Source organism: Cervus elaphus, chromosome 14, assembly GCF_910594005.1.
Source record: "Cervus elaphus chromosome 14, mCerEla1.1, whole genome shotgun sequence".
Lineage (NCBI taxonomy): Eukaryota > Metazoa > Chordata > Mammalia > Artiodactyla > Cervidae > Cervus > Cervus elaphus.
The window spans coordinates 15,369,190-15,387,457 of record NC_057828.1 but is presented as its reverse complement, the minus strand read 5'-3'; the positions used below and the strand labels follow the sequence as shown (position 1 = coordinate 15,387,457).

The 18,268-nt window shown below is 39.5% G+C and overlaps 1 long non-coding RNA gene across 1 annotated transcript in view; it reads right to left on the bottom strand.

Annotated features, from left to right (window-relative positions):
- Positions 1-18,268, bottom strand: part of LOC122707872 — a 196,595-nt gene that overhangs the window by 112,973 nt on the left and 65,354 nt on the right. The window lies entirely within an intron of this gene.

Here is an 18,268-nt window from a genome sequence, read left to right as displayed (position 1 = left end):
CAATTAATGAAATAATCAAAACTTTGAGAATACGAGAACGAATAACTCCTAGTCTGAATAAGATGCATGTGAATATGTATAGAGATATTATTAACTCTTAGAATGTATTAGATAAATAAATAGTCCCCAAGGATAACATTTCTGATAAGTATTCTATGGATAAAAATGAGGCTCTGAATAAACTTGCACAGTTTTCTCACAGTGGAACTGGTGAACCACTTTAGTACAGCTGAAGGGAAGTCTCTGTCTGGTCTGGAGTTCTCCTTTTTAGCATCTCCTTTCTCTTTAATGAATACTTCACTACTTTTGTGCCATCCTATTCTATCATGGATCATTGGTTTATTAAGAGCAAGAATCTTTATTTTCAGCCTAATTTTTCACTTATTTAACTTATATGCAGAGTACATCATGAGAAACGCTGGGCTGGAGGAAGCACAAGCTGGAATCAAGATTGCTGGGAGAAATATCAATAACCTCAGATATGCAGATGACACCACCCTTATGGTAGAAAGTGAAGAAGAACTAAAGAGCCTCTTGATGAAAGTGAAAGAGGAGAGTGAAAAAGTTGGCTTAAAGCTCAACATTCAGAAAACTAAGATCATGGCATCCGGGCCCATCACTTCATGGCGAATAGATGGGGAAACAGTGGAAACAGTGAATGACTCTATTTTTCTGGGCTCCAAAATCACTGCAGATGGTGATTGCAGCCATGAAATTAAAAGATGCTTACTCTCTGGAAGGAAAGTTATGAGCAACCTAGACTGCCTATTAAAAAGCAGAGACATTACTTTGCAAACAAAGGTCCACCTAGTCAAAGCTACGGTTTTTCCAGTGGTCATATATGGATGTGAGAGTTGGACTATAAGGAAAGCTGAGCACAAAAGAATCGATGCTTTTGAACTGTGGTGTTGGAGAAGACTTTTGAGAGTCCCTTGGACTGCAAGGAGATCCAACCAGTCCATCCTAAAGGTGATCAGTCCTGGGTGTTCATTGGAAGGACTGATGTTGAAGCTGAAACTCCAATACTTTGGCCACCTGATGCGAAGAGCTGACTCATTTGAAAAGACCCTGATGCTGGGAAAGATTGAGGGCAGGAGGAGAAGGGTATGACAGAGGATGAGATGGTTGGGTGGCATCACTGACTCAATGGATATGGGTTTGGGTGGACTCCGGGAGTTCATGATGGACAGGGAGGCCTGGCATGCTGTGGTTCATGGGGTTGCAAAGAGTTGGACATGACTGAGCGACTGAACTGAACTGAACTGAATTTTTCACATGTTGAAAGTTCAAGTATGAGATTATTACATTCTAATAGTATTTACTCATACTGACTACTCAAAACCTGGTAATCATTTTGTTACATGTATTGCATTTATTATCTCATACATATCTATAGAACATTGCAAGGCAGATATTTTTACCTCCACTGTATAGTTGAAGAAACTGAGGCTTTCAAGGGGATACTGTGTGAATTCTGAAGTCACACAGATAGGAGATGGTGAACTGGAATTCAGATGCAGAAGTGTTTAACTTCAACCTGTGTACTCAGCCACCTTTAAATACACTGATGCTTTTCTAACAAGCCTTGCAAAATGTCAGCCACATGCTTTCCACGTCGACCCAGATGTAGCCTCTTCCTCTGTTTACATGGCATTCTGAGCTCTGGGTGAGGTAACCACTCTCTGTGCCAAAGAAAAGAATACTTTATAGTTCCCGGTGAAGGAAAGAGGGCTAATATTGTTTTCCAGGGAGAAACCTATTACTTTCAGATTAATGACTGAGATGAAGACATGTCATCTAGAGACAAACATTTCCTCTAGGGCAGCATTAAATTTTCTCTAGTGACAGTGCTCTGGGGATGCTCTGAGTTAATTCTACCTAAATGGAGTTTACATTTTAATCAATTTACAATTTTATCAACTTGTACATTTTAAATAATGTATGTATTTAATTAGGTTCTCCAACTTACTTAGTCCTATAATTTGCCCCTGGTGGCTCAGTGGCAAAGAATCTGCCTACCAGTGCAGGAGACACAAATTCAATCCCTGGGTTGGGAAGATCCCCTGGAGAAGGAAATGGCAACTCACTCCAATATTCTTGCTGGAAAATCCCATGGACAGAGGAGCCTGGTAGGCTACAGTCCATGGGGTCACAAAGAGTCAGACAAGACCTTGTGAGTAAATAACAACAAACAAAATAGTTTTAGCTATACACAATAAATTAAGTTATATAGAACTTAATTCCACCTGAAGTCCAACTTTTTCTAGATTCAAGGCTATTAAAGAACATTTTAAAATGTTTCAAGTGGACATTTAAGCTTCTAATGGGAAATGTTATAATTCATATACTGAAAAATATGCTGTCATGTACAAAGATGAAATATGTGACCTCTTTTCAGTATGCTGTGTTGTTTCCCAAGAAAGAGGGGGAAAAGAATTTTGCTAACATGTCTTCATATATTAGCTGGTTCCTGCTGAAAATAATGATGGGCACTTGAAAAAATGTCATTCTGTAGTATTACGAAGCTAACTAGCTGACTTGAGCTAAATTCACAATCTCAACTTTCTTGGCACCATGCTAAAACCATCTGAATCATTTGGTTTTCAAAGCAAAATAGGCTTACTCTGCCAGTCTAAATACCTAGAGGATTCACTATGTAGTAATTTTTTTTAGTTTTTTTTTTAACCCTACTTAAATGTTGTTTTAAAGTTCATCCTGAGAAATTTATACTCCAATGGAAATTTACCCCCCATGTATTTAAGTCAACTTTGTTTTCTTTTTTTCCCTAACCACTTACAAAGCAGTATGCTAAAAGTCACATATCAAGGATCTACCACAATACAACTTTTAATAGACAGATGGGTGCACTTTAGCCAAAATCCACATACTTGGAGGGAATGAATATGTCTACTATTTATAGTTAAATACTTCCTCTACCTGGAGAGATTCCTATCCTGGAAGGATTTTAGAACATGAAGTACTGATATATTATTTTGAAAATAAAGTGAATGAGTCACAATCTTTTAGAAGCCTTTCCAGGAAGAAGAGAAATGTGAAATATAGATTGTGAAACTCCATCTTGGGGAGATTAAGTCAAAGCTGTATAAACCCCTAAAGTTATGGCAACTTTCCACTATAAGAGTCAAGTGTTATATTTTCAAAACTCTATACTTTTTGTGTGCTATTTTATAGTGAACTTCTGTAATTATTTTATCCTTTTAAGCCACTCCCCCAATCCCTCCAATACTGTGTTTTAAATGAATTGAGAAAGCTCAGAAATACTAGTTCATTAGCTAAAAAAGTCATCACAGAGTAACACACAAAACAGGATCTTAAGAAACAGAAACTTGGGGCACTCTAATGAAAAAGAAAATAGCAAGTATCCTCATTTAAATTTCAAAGCATCAACTAAATTCAAGTATCATATAGCATTAATTCCAACACTCAATGTTCCCCTGTAATATTACATCATCTTTCTTGTGCATGAACACATGGGATCTTCAAAGCCATTCCTTGAGGAAACTATCATTAATATAATCTCCATTTTATAAATAAGTAAATGATAACTCAGAAAGTTGAAGTGTCTCCTAAGAGATAAACTAAGCTCCCAGACTAAACCCTTGGTGTGTTCTAAGGCAGGCAAGCCCCATAAAAGTCAGGGTATAGCTTCACTGAACAGTAAGGATAATCACTGAAGACCCAGGTCAAACTGCACTTCAGGAAACCCCCTACTATACTATATGCAGCAGCTAATCTGTGGTTCTGAAAAAAAGAGACCATTTCCACAATCCTGCATGTATCAGTAGGATAGTAACAAAAAGCTTAGCTTATCTGATTATAATGAAATATGTTAAATAATAAATACAGACATGGAACAACGAACTGGTTCCAAACTGGGAAAAGAGTACGTCAAGGCTGTACCGCCACCCTGCTTATATAACTGATATGCAGAGTACATCACGCAAAATGTCGGGCTAGATGAAGCACTGGCTGGAATCAAGATTATCAGAAGAAGTATCAATAACCTCAGATATGCAGATGACACCACCCTTATAGCAGAAAGCAAAAAAGAACTAAAGTGCCTCTTGTTGAAAGTGAAAGAGGAGAGTGAAAAAGCTGGCTTAAAACTCAACATTCAAAAAATTAAGATCGTAGCATCTGGTCCCATCACTTCATGGCAAATAGATGGGGAAACAATGGAAACAGTGACAGACTTTATTTTCTTCGGCTCCAAAATCACTCCAGATGGTGATTGCAGCCATGAGATTAAAAGACGCTTGCTCCTCGGAAGAAAAGTTATGACCAACAAAAGCAGAGACATCACTTTGCCAACAAAGGTCCGTCTAGTCAAAGCTATGGTTTTTCCAGTAGTCATGTATGGATATGAGAGTTAGACTATAAAGAAAGCTGAGCACTGAAGAATTGATGCTTTTGAACTGTGGTGTGGGAGAAGCTCTTGAGAGTCCCTTGAACTGCAAGGAGATCCAACCAGTCCATCCTAAAGGAGATCAGTCCTGGGTGTTCATTGGAAGGACTGATGTTGAAGCTGAAACTCCAATACTTTGGCCACCTGATGCAAAGAGCTGACTCACTGGAAAAGATCCTGATGCTGGGAAAGATTGAGGGCAGGAGGAGAAGGGGACGACAGAGGATGAGATGGTTGGATGGCATCACCGACTCAATGGGCATGGGTTTGGGTGGACTCTGGGAGTTGGTGATGGACAGGGAGGCCTGGTGTGCTGCAGTTCATGGGGTCACAAAGAGTCGGACACAACTGAGAGACTGAACTGAACTGAACTGAATGGCTTCTAACTCTAAACTCTTCTCAGCTCACTGAGTCAGAATGACTGTCTTCTGCTTCTTTACCTCATTATATATTTTGTCTGTATCTCTGCCATGAGTGAGTGCGTGCAAGTTGCTCTGTTGTTGTCCGATTCTTTGCCACCCCATGGAATACAGTCCTCGAATTCTCCAGGCCAGAATACTGCAGTGGGTAGCCATTCCCTTCTCCAGGGAATCTTTCCAACCCAGGGATCAAACCCAGGTCTCCCATATTGCAGGCAGACTTTTTACTAGCTGAGCCACCATGGAAACCCCAAAATACTGGAGTGTCTATTATATTCCACCTTAAATTATATTAGGTCTAATTCAATCCAATAAACATTTATTGAGGATCTTCTCTGCGCAAGGCCAGTACTAGGGAGAAAACAAAATGAGTCACACAATGTCTCTCCTCAAAAATTTACAGCCTAAACAACTAACTATAGCGGGCAGATTTTGCATCACAAAAAGATACAAACAAGGTGCTGGGAAGGCTTAAATGAAGTAAATCTGTATATGCCTTCCTTTCCCAGAAAAGGGCAGGAATCATCTTTCTCTCTCTCTCTCCTCACACACACACAGTTACATGCAACATACACATACCATTGTGAATGTCATACAGTAAACACTATGGAATTCTTTAAAGTAACTCAGTAAGTTGATCAAAGCAGATTTAATGCATATTGTGGGCTAAATAGTGTCTCACCAAAATGCACTATGGAAGCCTTAACCCCAGAACCTCATAGTGTGGGTGGGTTTGGAGAGGAGATCTTTATAGAAATGATTAAGTTACATGAGATTCAAATGATTGAGTTAGAGTGAACCTTCATCCAATCTGATGCCCTATAAGAAGAAAAATCTGGACACACACAGTGACCCCAGGGGTGTGTACTCACAGAGGGAAGACTGTGTGGCCACCTGCAAGCCAAGGACAGGGGCCTCAGAGGTAACCAAGCTTTACTCTTAGACTCCTGGCCTCCAGAACTGTGAGAATCAAATTTCTGCTGTTGAAGGCACTCAGTCTGAGGTCCTTTGTTACCACAGCCATAGCAAATTAATACATGGCACATACAAAGAACTGCAGTGAAAATGAGGGAGATGATACTCTGAAAACTAATTAGAAGATAAGCACATAATTGAAAAATAAGCTATGTAAGTTGTATAGGTCTGCACATTATAAAAGCAAAAATAGTAGTCTGATTGGATGAGGTTTATGTAACCAAAGAGCCTGACATTGTGTATATAAAAGCATGGACTTGATTAGGGGTTCCTAGTTAATTTGCTACAATGGACTCCCTTACTATTTATCCCCTACATTGCACTCCAAGTATATGTTGCTTGTTGCATTTGCTTGCTTGCTTGATCTATCAAACAAAGCATGTATCGTTTTCCAATATACAGAAGAAAATGTGTGTGTGTACGTCCCTGAGTGTATTTTTCATCAAGGTGAGAATAGCTTGACATTTCAAGTAATCTATGCAACCATATTGCAGGTAAATACATTAATCTAGTAGAGTTTTAGAAACACTGGAAGTGGCTTGAATAACATCCCCCTTTGCAACTTTCTTGGATCTTAATAGTTTGTACCTCTATATCCAATCAGATGTAATCAGATCAGTAAAATCTATACTCATCAGTACTTGGCATACTATGTAGATCTGAATTTGAGATCTTCCTAAGTGACTTTATGATAAAATGGTGTTTTAAATTTTTTACTACTATGACCTTATAAAGTTTATATGCATGACTTTCTGATTTCTTGCCAAAATCAAATAAATAAATACAAACCCATTGCTTCATAGCCTGACCTATGTTATAGTACATGCCATAAAAAGAATGTTAAGCAATGCTGTTTATCTACAAAGACTTGTGTAACAAATTAGTTGCAAGTGAAACTAAACATAACTTACCAAATTAGTGGTTCTGAATTACCCTGTAGGATTTAACAAAATGACTAAGGTAAGCATGCACTTCTATGAATGTTGAAAATAATGAAATGCACCCACTCAAAAGAAGTTTAAATCAGAGGCTGAAACTTCATTAGTACCATGTTCTAGTCACACAGGATGAATGTCTGTGAGTAAGGCTCTACCACGGTCAAAATTCTCAATTGACTCTGTAATTCATTAGTGGTGGAATAAATTATTACAGCAAAAACAAAACAAAAGCTAGACTTATAAGTTGACACTTTCTATTAGTTCACTTTCTTGATTATAATAGTTTTATATCAAGCAATTAATTTAATAATCTTAGATATTAAAATAGTGCAAATAAAATCATATTAATGGTTAAAGCCAGAAAGAATGAAGAGACAGAGCCAAAGCAAAAACAACGCCCAGTTGTGGATGTGACTGGTGATGGAAGTAAAGTCTGATGCTGTAAATAACAATATTGCACAGGAACCTGGAATGTTAGGCCCATGAATCAAGGTAAATTGGAAGTGGTCGAACAGGAGATGGCAAGAGTGAACATCAACATTTTATTGACTATGCCAAAGCCTTTGACTGTGTGGATCACAGCAAACTGTGGAAAATTCTTCAAGAGATGGGAACACCAGACCACCTTACCTGCCTCCTGAGAAATCTGTAGGCAGGTCAAGAAGCAACCGTTAGAACCAGACATGGAACAACAGACTGGTTCCAAACTGGGAAAGGAGTAAGTCAAGGCTGTATATTGTTACCCTGCTTATTTAACTTATATGCAGAGTACATCATGCAAAATGCCATGCTGGATGAAGCACAAGCTGGAATCAAGATTGCTGGGAGAAATAATAACCTCAGATATGCAGATGACACCACCCTTAAAGCAGAAAGCAAAAAAAACCTAAAGAGCCTGTTGATGAAAGTGAAAGAGGAGAGTGAAAAAGTTGGCTTAAAACTCAACATTCAAAAAACTAAGATCATGGCAACAAAGATCCGTCTAGTCAAAGCTATGGTTTATCCAGTAGTCGTGCATGGATGTGAGTTGGACTATAAAAAAAGCTGAACACTGAAGAATTGATGCTTTTGAACTGTGGTGTTGGAGAAGACTCTTGAGACTCCCTTGGACTGCAAGATCAAACCAGTCAATCCTAAAGGAAATCAGTCCTGAATATTCATTGGAAGGACTGATGCTGAAGCTGAAAGCCAATACTTTGGCCACCTGATGTGAAGAACTGACTCACTGGAAAAGACCCTGATGCTGGGCAAGATTGAAGGCAGGAGGAGAAGGGGATAATAGAGGATGAGATGGTTGGATGGCATCACTGACTTGATGGACATGAGTTTGAGCAAGCTCCGGGAGTTGGTGATGGACTTGGAGGCCTGGCGTGCTTCAGTCCATGGGGTCGCAAAGAGTCAGACACAACTAAGCAACTGAACTGAATTGAATGGTTAAAGTAGTTTGCTCAAATGATGACAATCCTTCGGGTAAGAATTCAGCTAAAGTGAAAACACTTATGGGACCAGAAATTTTTTCCACTTCTAAATGTAGCTGATCAGGGCCACTCCAAAGGGTTCTTCTACACAGGTTGTTCTATGTACAAAGGCACAAAGCTGAGGGGGTGAGTGGGCCTGAAAACCAGCCTGAGACAACCCCCAAGCCATGTACCTAGCGGCATCATAGGGGTGCCTTTGACTACCTCACTCAAAGAGGCCCCTTGAACCTAAGCAGCCCTGGGGCTGTCACTATTTTCTTCAACCAAATGACGCTAAAAATCCCACATATTCTTGGAATCCACTCTAAAAAATATCTAAATAGAATGTGACTCATGAACCAATTAAACCATAGGATTCTTTTGAACATGCTTTGAACTTAAGCGATTGTAAACAGTTTCAAATTTTTTGAATGGCTATCCTTTCGCAAAGATAAATATTATATTTTAACTATTTTACAAACTCTAAACTGCCAAAGTTGAATGCAGCAAATTAATGGAATAGAAAAGCAACTGACTGGCAAGGAATTATCTCAATGATAAATACAATTAACACAAATGCACCTCAAGACTGTGCAGAATTTGGAACTCCCTGGTGGAACTCCCTAACTCCCTGGCAGTCCAGTGGTTAGGACTCTGCCCTCACTGCCAAGGGTGCAGGTTCAATCCCTGGCTATGGAATTCAGTTCCGTTCAGTTCAGTAGCTCAGTTGTGTTAAGATCCCACAAGCCATACAGCATGGCAAAAAAAAAAAAAAAGTGTTCAAAATTAAGAAGTAACCTAAAAGTAGACTTTGCCCTACATTTCCTAACAGTTTTCAATAATAATCTTCTCAACATTTGAACCAAGTAAAGCAATGGAGTGCCAAATCATTGAGTCCCATTTCCTTTCTAACTAAGTCCTCTATAAAAATAAGCTAACTGAACGAAAAAATTAGGATCACAAGATTAAACCATGTGCTAAATGAATATGATAATTTGGAAGTGAGTACTCATGAAAGAAGCAAACAGTGATATTCTTTTTTAGTAGTTCCTTATTTCAAAATTCTTCTTAAAAAATTTCAGCCAGGTTAACAACCTAAGTTTGCAACCACTTCCTGGATAGCGAGGATATCTATGAGGTGTCAGGGAAAGGTGGTGAATAGATGCCTTTCACTTATGCAAGAAGCATGTGTTTTTTTCAGTATTTTCTATATGTTTTACAGCATGTAATGAGCAAGTGCGTGACCTTTAGAAACATTCTTATTCTATGGGAAACTAAAATTCTTGTCACACATCGGGATTTTTACAAGAGCAGTAGAATAATGTTTTGTTTCTTTTTATTCATCAGCCTCATGGAATTCTGTTGACAAATTTGGTCTCTGAGTTATTTCTGTGCAGAGAATATATGTTCAGGATGTAAGTGTTGCTTATTATCCTCTTGTTCCTCAATTTGCTATTGGGTTTCCTAGTTACAAAGCATTCATCCCACTGTCATTATCATCAACTGTTCAAGTAGTCTTACAAACCTCTGTGTGTGTGTGTGTGTGTGTGTGTGTTCAGTCACGTCCAACTCTCTGTGACCCTATGGACTGTAGCCCACCAGGCTCCCCTGTGCATAGAATTTTCCAGCAAAGTATACTAGAGTGGGCTGCCACTTTCTGTGCCCAGGGGATCTTCCCAATGCAGGGATAAAACCAATGTTTCCTGCATTGGCAGGTGGGCTCTTTACCACTGTGCCACCTGGGAAGCAAAAACTTCTGTATTCTTAAGCAAAGGAGGTGTGGTCATTATTGGTATATATGCATATTTTTCATTTTTAAAGCTCCATCAAATAGAGCCAGTAGTACAGATTTAAAACTACACTTCAGAGGTTTGAGAACTCAGTCAATCAGATTATATTTAGAGTAAATTAAAATCATCTGTTATTTTTAAATGCTTGCATTCATATACTCTCAGAAAAAAATCAACTTTATGCTTAATAAAAGTAAAATTTCTCCATGGCTGATTCATATCAATGTATGGCAAAAACCACTACAATACTGTAAAGTAATTAGCTTCCAACTAATATAAATAAATGAAAAAAATTAATTAAAAAATTAATAAATAATTTTTAAAAGCAAAATTTCTAATGAATTCAAGTTCATATTCATATGTGATGTATTCCTTAAATAGTAATATGCAACTGACATTTGTTTGAGCTTCTATCATCTATTGAGAACAAACACTTATGCATATTCTGGTATATATTCCCCTTCGGTTCTATATTGATTGTCTTTGCTAAGGTTAAATAACATTATTTCTTTCATCAAATCTGTACAGACTCATAACTAATCAGATAAATAATGTAGCAAAAAGCAAAAGAATTTTAAACCCCCTAACTTATAGAAATCCTAAAATAGAAGTCATTTTCTGAATATTCTTTGACTAGCACTATGGATATTTTTCTATATATAAACATTGAAGAAAGGATGAAAAGTAAATAGATGATAAATGTATAGGTTTTTTAAAAATGTGATCCTACATACATGACATTTTTAATAAAGATTATTTAGACTTAATGAAATAAAGAATAAATTGAATTGATACACTGGCATTAAAATATAAATATTTCTTTCACACCTAACATAAGTTCACAAAAGAGTTCTCTACAGCTGAAAAAAGATGTAAGAAATCATACTTTTGGCCTAGATTTTAAAAATGTAAGCAGTATGTGTTAACCTTGTGTTTCATAAGATGAGAACTGCCCCTTCTACTACTTCTTCCCTTTTCTTCCCACTCACATTGGTTAAGTATATTTGGCGATAATTAATATCAATTCTATTCGCTAAATTATTTTCATATTGCCTCAAGGCACCCATCTAGCTGGCTGGTTGGATTTATGACATCAATAAGTGAGTGGGGGAATTCTACCTGTTAAAAATGTTACTTGAGTTGCAAAATAAATTTATTTTGAATTTATGGCATGAATAATTATCCTGAAAGACAAACATTTTTGTTTCAAGAACCAGGCATTTAAGAGACAGAAGAGTTTTTCCTCTTCCAAAAATCTGGCTTTTGAAATTCAAGATGCAAAGCCATGAAGAAGGAACAGGGCATAAAGTTTATACCATAAACAAAAGTATGATGAAATAATAGCTAGTAGCAACACAAATATAGAAAAACTTGCATCAGCTGACAAGAGAGAATCAGAAGGAATGGAACTCTATCTTGAGTGTTTCCTGGCCCTATGAGATAGGGGTCACACAACCCCACGTCCTGAACAAGCACTGAAGTTTGAGACGGATAACTGAAGCAGATATTGTAGGTGCCCATCCCATATCATTTTAAGGTTCACCATTCCCCTGAACGCTGTCCTAATAGTTTCAAGATGTAACAGTCTGTTAATTTTGCCTGCACGCTTCCTCCAGTGACCAGATCCTGGCTGGCCCTCTCTCTCTAGTTCCTGGGAGTTAGTCTGGGAGCAGCTTTCAACCAATAGCTGACGGGAGGTGGTGGATAAATATGTCTGCTCCTTTGCCTCTTGGTGGGGTTAATTTTAAGGTGTGTTCTATGCTATCTCCTACAGTTCCTCAGAGTAATTGAGTGCCATTTACCCTCTTGATGAAAGTGAAAGAGGAAAGTGAAAAAGTTGGCTTAAAGCTCAACATTCAGAAAACTAAGATCATAGCATCTGGTCCCATCACCTCATGGGAAATAAATGGGGAGACAGTGGAAACAGTGTCAGACTTTATTTTTTGGGGCTCCAAAATCACTGCAGATGGTGACTGCAGCCATGAAATTAAAAGACGCTTACTCCTTGGAAGGAAAGTTATGACAAACCTAGATAGCATATTAAAAAGCAGAGACATTACTTTGCCAACAAAGGTCTGTCTAGTCAAGGCTATGGTTTTTCCAGTGGTCGTGTATGGATGTGAGAGTTGAACTGTGAAGAAAGCTGAGCACCGAAAAACTGATGCTTTTGAACTGTGGTATTGGAGAAGACTCTTGAGAGTCCCTTGGACTGCAAGGAGATCCAACCAGTCCATCCTAAAGGAGATCAGTCCTGGGTGTTCACTGGAAGGACTGATGTTGAAGCTGAAACTCCAATACTTTGGCCACCTCATGCGAAGAGTTGACTCTTTGGAAAAGACCCTGATGCTGGGAGGGATTGGGGGCAGGAGGAGAAGGGGACAACAGAGGATGAGATGGTTGGATGGCATCACCAACTTGATGGGCATGAGTTTGAGTAAACTCCCGGGAGTTGGTGACGGACAGGGAGGCCTGGCGTGCTGCGATTCATGGGGTTGCAAAGAGTCGGACACGACTGAGTGAATGAACTGAACTGAACTGAACTACCCATGGTAATGAGCTGAGCAATTAGCCATCCTTTGTTTTTTTCACTTTTCTGCCACTTCACCAATCCATGTTTTCTGGGATCACATCTAAAATCACCTCCCAAATACCTATACCCATGTCTTTGCCCCAGATCTGCTTCTGTGTGATCCCCACCTAGAGAGCAGAGAAAAATAAGGGAGATTTATGGGGAACCTAAGAACAGAAATGCACCATACTTTTCTGCTTAAGAGGTAGGTTCTCCTCTGAGTTCTCCAGAAAACAGACTCTGAGATGAAGTTTAGGGTTCAGTTCAGTTTAGTTGCTCAGTCATGTCCGACTCTTTGCGACCCTATGAACCTCAGCACACCAGGCCTCCCTGTCCATCACCAACTCCCGGAGTTTACTCAAACTCATGTCCAATGAGTCCGTGATGCCATCCAACCATCTCATCCTCTGTCGTCCCCTTCTCCTCCCACCTTCAATCTTTCCCAGCATCAGGGTCTTTTCAAATGAGTTAGCTCTTCGCATCAGGTGGCCAAAGTATTGGAGTTTCAGCTTCAACATCAGTCCTTCCAATGAACACCCAGGATTGATCTCCTTTAGGATGGACTGATTGGATCTCCTTGCAGTCCAAGGGACTCTCAAGAGTCTTCTCCAACACCACAGTTTAGGGTACAGGGTGTTTAATAAAAAGTCCTGGAATCAACACTAGTGTAAAGGAGACAGCAGCAGTACTGAGCCAAGGAAGAAGGTTAGCAGAAACTCAGGGAGGGTCGGCCAACTTCGCAGGGAGCTCTGGAGCTAAAATGACTTGTTTCCCACCTCAGTTAGGATGTCATTGGATGCAGCTGCTTTCTGAAGTGTGTGACCTTGGGTGAGAAGGATGTCTGCAACTGAGCCAATCTGAGAAAGGCATGACAGCTCAAGCCAGCCCTGTCCCTCAGGACAGCTGGCACAGGGCAGAGGGTCCTTCCTGGAGGAGGATTCTAAGAATTACACCTTGGTGTCCACCATGAACCCCTTCTGTTCCTCAGACCCACTGAGTCAAGGAAGCAGATCCTTCAAAATTCTCAAGGTCCAAGCACGTATATGATAAATGACACCTTCCCAAACTCTTTGTTTTTTATGACTGCTATAGATACATGATAGACCGACTGTAGAAAGAAAAGAAGGAAGGAAGGAAGGAAGCCTTGTCAGAGTCCTCCAGAGAAACAGAATCAATAGTGTGTATACATGTATAGAGAGAGGGGGACTGAGATTTATTTTAAGGAATTGACTCATGTTATTGTGCAGAATGGCAAGTCCAAAATCTGAAGGGCAGGCCAGCAGGGCAGAGACCCAGGGAGGAATTAATGCTGCAGTTCAAATCCAAAGGCAGTCTGCGGGGCGGAATTTTCTTCCTCAACTGACGTCCACTTTTTTTCTCTTGAAGTCTTAAACTGATCGGATGAGGCCTATCCACATTATGAGGGTAATCTGCTTTACTGAAAACCTAGTGACTTAACATTAATGCCATCTAAATTATACCTTCAACAGAAACATCTAGACTCATACTTGACCAAAGAGCTAGGTACTACGGCCTAGTCAAGTTGACTCCTAAAACCATCACACATCTGTACCTATCATCACAGCAGGTGACAGGCATGGCATCATTTGCCTTTTCCCTCTCGTTTAGCGCTCAGGCGTTGCTTTTCCACTGAAGGCACTGTCTTTCTGGCCTCTCTTTCCCCTCTGCTTTGATGGCCCATTTCTAACTTTCTGAAGGATGGATTTAAAAGAGAAGCATAGTTCTGAGTGCAAAGTGGAAAGAAAATGCCTGTAAAAAATGACAGCCAAAGTGCTCACCCATGAGTAAGAGGATTTTAGTTTGGGCATGTGGATTTTGTGCTACTGCATTTGGCATCCCAGAAGTCTTCCTTATTTATTTTTACATTTCTATTTATACTGGTGATTGAACTTACCAGACATGTGATAGGTAACAATAACAAAGAGGTTTTATAAGAAGTTATTACTAAAAAAAAAAGAAGTTATTACTTACCCATTTTTAGCACAGAAAATATATAGAAAATGTTTATTAATCTTATGAAATTTGATAATTCAAAGATAACAAGAATATTTTCATTAATGGAAGGGAAAAAATCAATATTTTATTTGATTTCTATTCAAATATTTAGAAGATGATTAATATTTTTATTAATTCTCTTTTGTAGAACTAACTTCTCAAGTTTCTATGTCAACACTAGAGACCACAATCAAGATGGAAACTAGTCATCATTTCAGCTTCCTGGAAATTATCAGAATTAATCTTTGAATATATTGTACGAAAATGTCAAAGGCATTTAATAGGGAAAGTAATACAACAATTACTAATGTTGAATTAATACCATCATTATTTCCAAATCAATAATGGAAAAATAATTCAAATGATCTATAAATAAGGTCATTTGTGATTCACACCCAGAACTGTTGCTTGTAATTAACATGTGGTTTATCTTCTCAAGTTTTGTCATGCCTGTAAAGCAATAGGCAAAAAGCCAGACACAGAGAGTCCTCCTCAAATCAATGATATGAAGAAAGTTCTTTGTTATGAGCTAAAAGTTACGTCTTACCTTCAGTATTTGTCTGCCCTTAAACTGTCCCCTTTATCATGTATTGTAAGCAGGTCAGGCCCAATTACAAACTCTTTACTTACTGTTATATACGCTACTTCCTGCTATACATGTGACTTGAGAACATGTTTTCCTACAAATCTGCTGTTTCTCATGTTAGAAAGTACCGAGTAAGTAAAGGAAAAGTCCTAACAGTGGGAGAACACTTGCCAAAATCAGTGAATGTGACCTCCAAAGGCACTCCAGGTTAAAAATAGACTGGCTTTTAATTATTTCCTTTGAGGGAAATAAAACAACCAGGGCACTTAAAAACATGCCTCAGGCTTCTTTCCTCAGGAAAGAAGAAATAACAGAACACTATCTGAAAATACCCCTAGTGTCCATTCAGGCAGTACTGTAAACACTCAAAATCAGAGTTTCTGCCTCAGTCACTGTAAGGACCAGAGAGAGGGCCTGTCAACCCAGGACACAGAGACCTCATCTACCGCTCCTGTCATCCTCCCCGCAGGGCTGACAGGCACCAGAAATTTCCATCTCAACAGCAGGTGCCCACAAGGTCAGGTTTCAACAATGTGCATTTTATTACAAGCACAGTGTACTTTTCATTCAAGCCAGCTAATTTCCCTGAATGTTGACCTAATGTTAAGAGAGCTGAACTATTCTTTGATCACTCTGCTCTGAGATGCAGGAATCTATTCATGACAGCCTTTGACTTTTGCCAGTACTGTTTGTTCATCCTCCAGGCAGAAGGATGTCTCGTGGACCCCAATCTTCTGTGCCCATGCTTGAGGCACACCCTGACAAATGGTTATTCTGACAACAAACAGGCCAAAGTGAGTTCAAGCTGGTATCAATTTGTATGAAGACCCTTTCACATACATGTAACATAGAGCTGTAACCAGAGTTCTTGCTGAAAAACAGCCATATGCTTTTTCCCCTATGATTAATCATTTCATTCCCCATAGTGAAAGATATACAAAATAAGCCCCCAGCAAAACTACCAAGTCTGCAACCTGTCCCCAGAATCCATTTTCAGGGTGGGCTCAAGGCATCCCTTTTTTCCATCCTCCAAGAAGGAATCCAGACAGTGCAGAGTTGAAGTCTCAAGCTCACATAGGCCTGGGTGTGGAGCCAGCTCTGGCAAATCCTGGCTCCAAGAGCCACCAGCTCTGTGACCACCAGGAAGTCATTTAAAGCCTCCATACCTCGGTACTTCGAATGCATGAAGTTATGAGGATAATAATGGGATTCTTCTGAATATTCAATGAGCTTGCCCACATGAAGTCACTAGTAAAATACCTGAAAAAGTGCAATTCTGATCCTTCATCAAACTGTCTACTCACGGATTTAAAAAAATAAAAAGAAATTTTAAAAAGGCAGTGGACCTGTGAATATAACTCAGGTTTGAGAAAATTAATATTGTTCTTTTTCACAGTTCCTTATATAAGGATGATTAATACTAACATTTCTCTGCCTCCACCACTGGGCACCTCCTTGCATTTCTTAGAACTCAGCAACACAGTCCTTGCACTTCCTGCTCCTTCTGCGTGCCCAGCATTCACATGCTGTTCCTTCATGTCTTCTAGTGTTCTGCTGAGACGGTACCATCCCAGAGAGAATGTTCCTGACTACTTGCTCCAAAATAGCACCCTGAATGGGTTGCTATTCTTCACGGAATTAGGGCCACCTAATGGTTCATTTTGTATTGATTTCCTTGGAGTCTGTCTCACCACATGTGAAGACAGGGACTTCCGTTCATGGTCTTCCCTGCATCTGTGACAGTGACTGACACGTTACAGGTACTCAAAAATATGTGCTAGGTAAGTAAGCGATCTTACTGACTGAATCCTCACCAACCAGTTTATACAGAGGGACAGTGATATTTAGTGTGTGTTAGCATGCGCAGAGAAGGCAATGGCACCCCACTCCAGTACTCTTGCCTGGAAAATCCCATGGACGGAGGAGCCTGGTAGACTGCAGTCCATGGGGTTGCTAAGAGTCGGACATGACTGAGTGACTTCACTTTCACTTTTCACTTTCAAGCATTGGAGAAGGAAATGGCAACCCACTCTAGTGTTCTTGCCTGGAGAATCCCAGGGATGGCGGAGCCTGGTGGGCTGCCATCTATGGGGTCGCACAGAGTCGGACACAACTGAAGCGACTTAGCAGCAGCAGCAGCAGCAGCATGCGAGGTCAGAGGTGGAGCTTGGTTCCCTGACAGGACACTCCCAGCTATATCCATACTAAGACCCGACAGCAAAAAAGACACTTCTCTCCACTCTGATACTAGGTTGTTTCAATTTATTTCCAAAAGCATAAGTATTTAAGATTTTCTATGGCCAAAAACAAGACAGGAAGCTGACTGTGGTTCAGATCATGAACTCCTTACTGCAAAATTCAGACTTAAATTGAAGAAAGTAAAACCACTAGACCATTCAGGTATGGCCTAAATCAAATCCCTTACAATTATACAGTGGAAGTGACAAATAGATTCAAGGAATTAGAGCTAATAGACAGAGTGCCTGAAGAACTATGGACAGAGGTTCATGATACTGTACAGGAAGCAGTGATCAAGACCATCCCCAAGAAAAAGAAATGCAAAAAGGCAAAATGGTTGTCCAAGGAGGCCTTACAAATAGCTGAGAAAAGAAAAGATAAGATGCAAAAGGCGAAATATAAAAGGAAAGATATACTCATTTGAGTGCCAAGTTCCAAAGAATAGCAGGAGAGATAAGAAAGCCTTCCTCAGTGATCAATGGAAAGAAATAGAGGAAAACAATAGAATGGGAAAGACTAGAGATCTCTTCAAGAAAATTAGAGATAACAGGGGATCATTTCATCCAAAGATGGGCATAAAAAAGGATAGAAATGGTATAGATCTAACAGAAGCAGAAGATATTAAGAAGAGGTGGAAAGAGTACACAGAAGAATCATACAAAAAAGATCTTCACGACCCAGAAATCACGATGGTGTGATCACTGACCTAGAGCCAGAAATCCTGGAATGCAAAGTCAAGTGGGCCTTAGGAAGCATCACTACGAACAAAGCTAGTGGAGGTGATGGATTCCAGTTGAGCTATTTCAAATCCTGAAAGATGATGCTGTGAAAGTGCTGCACTCAATATGCTAGCA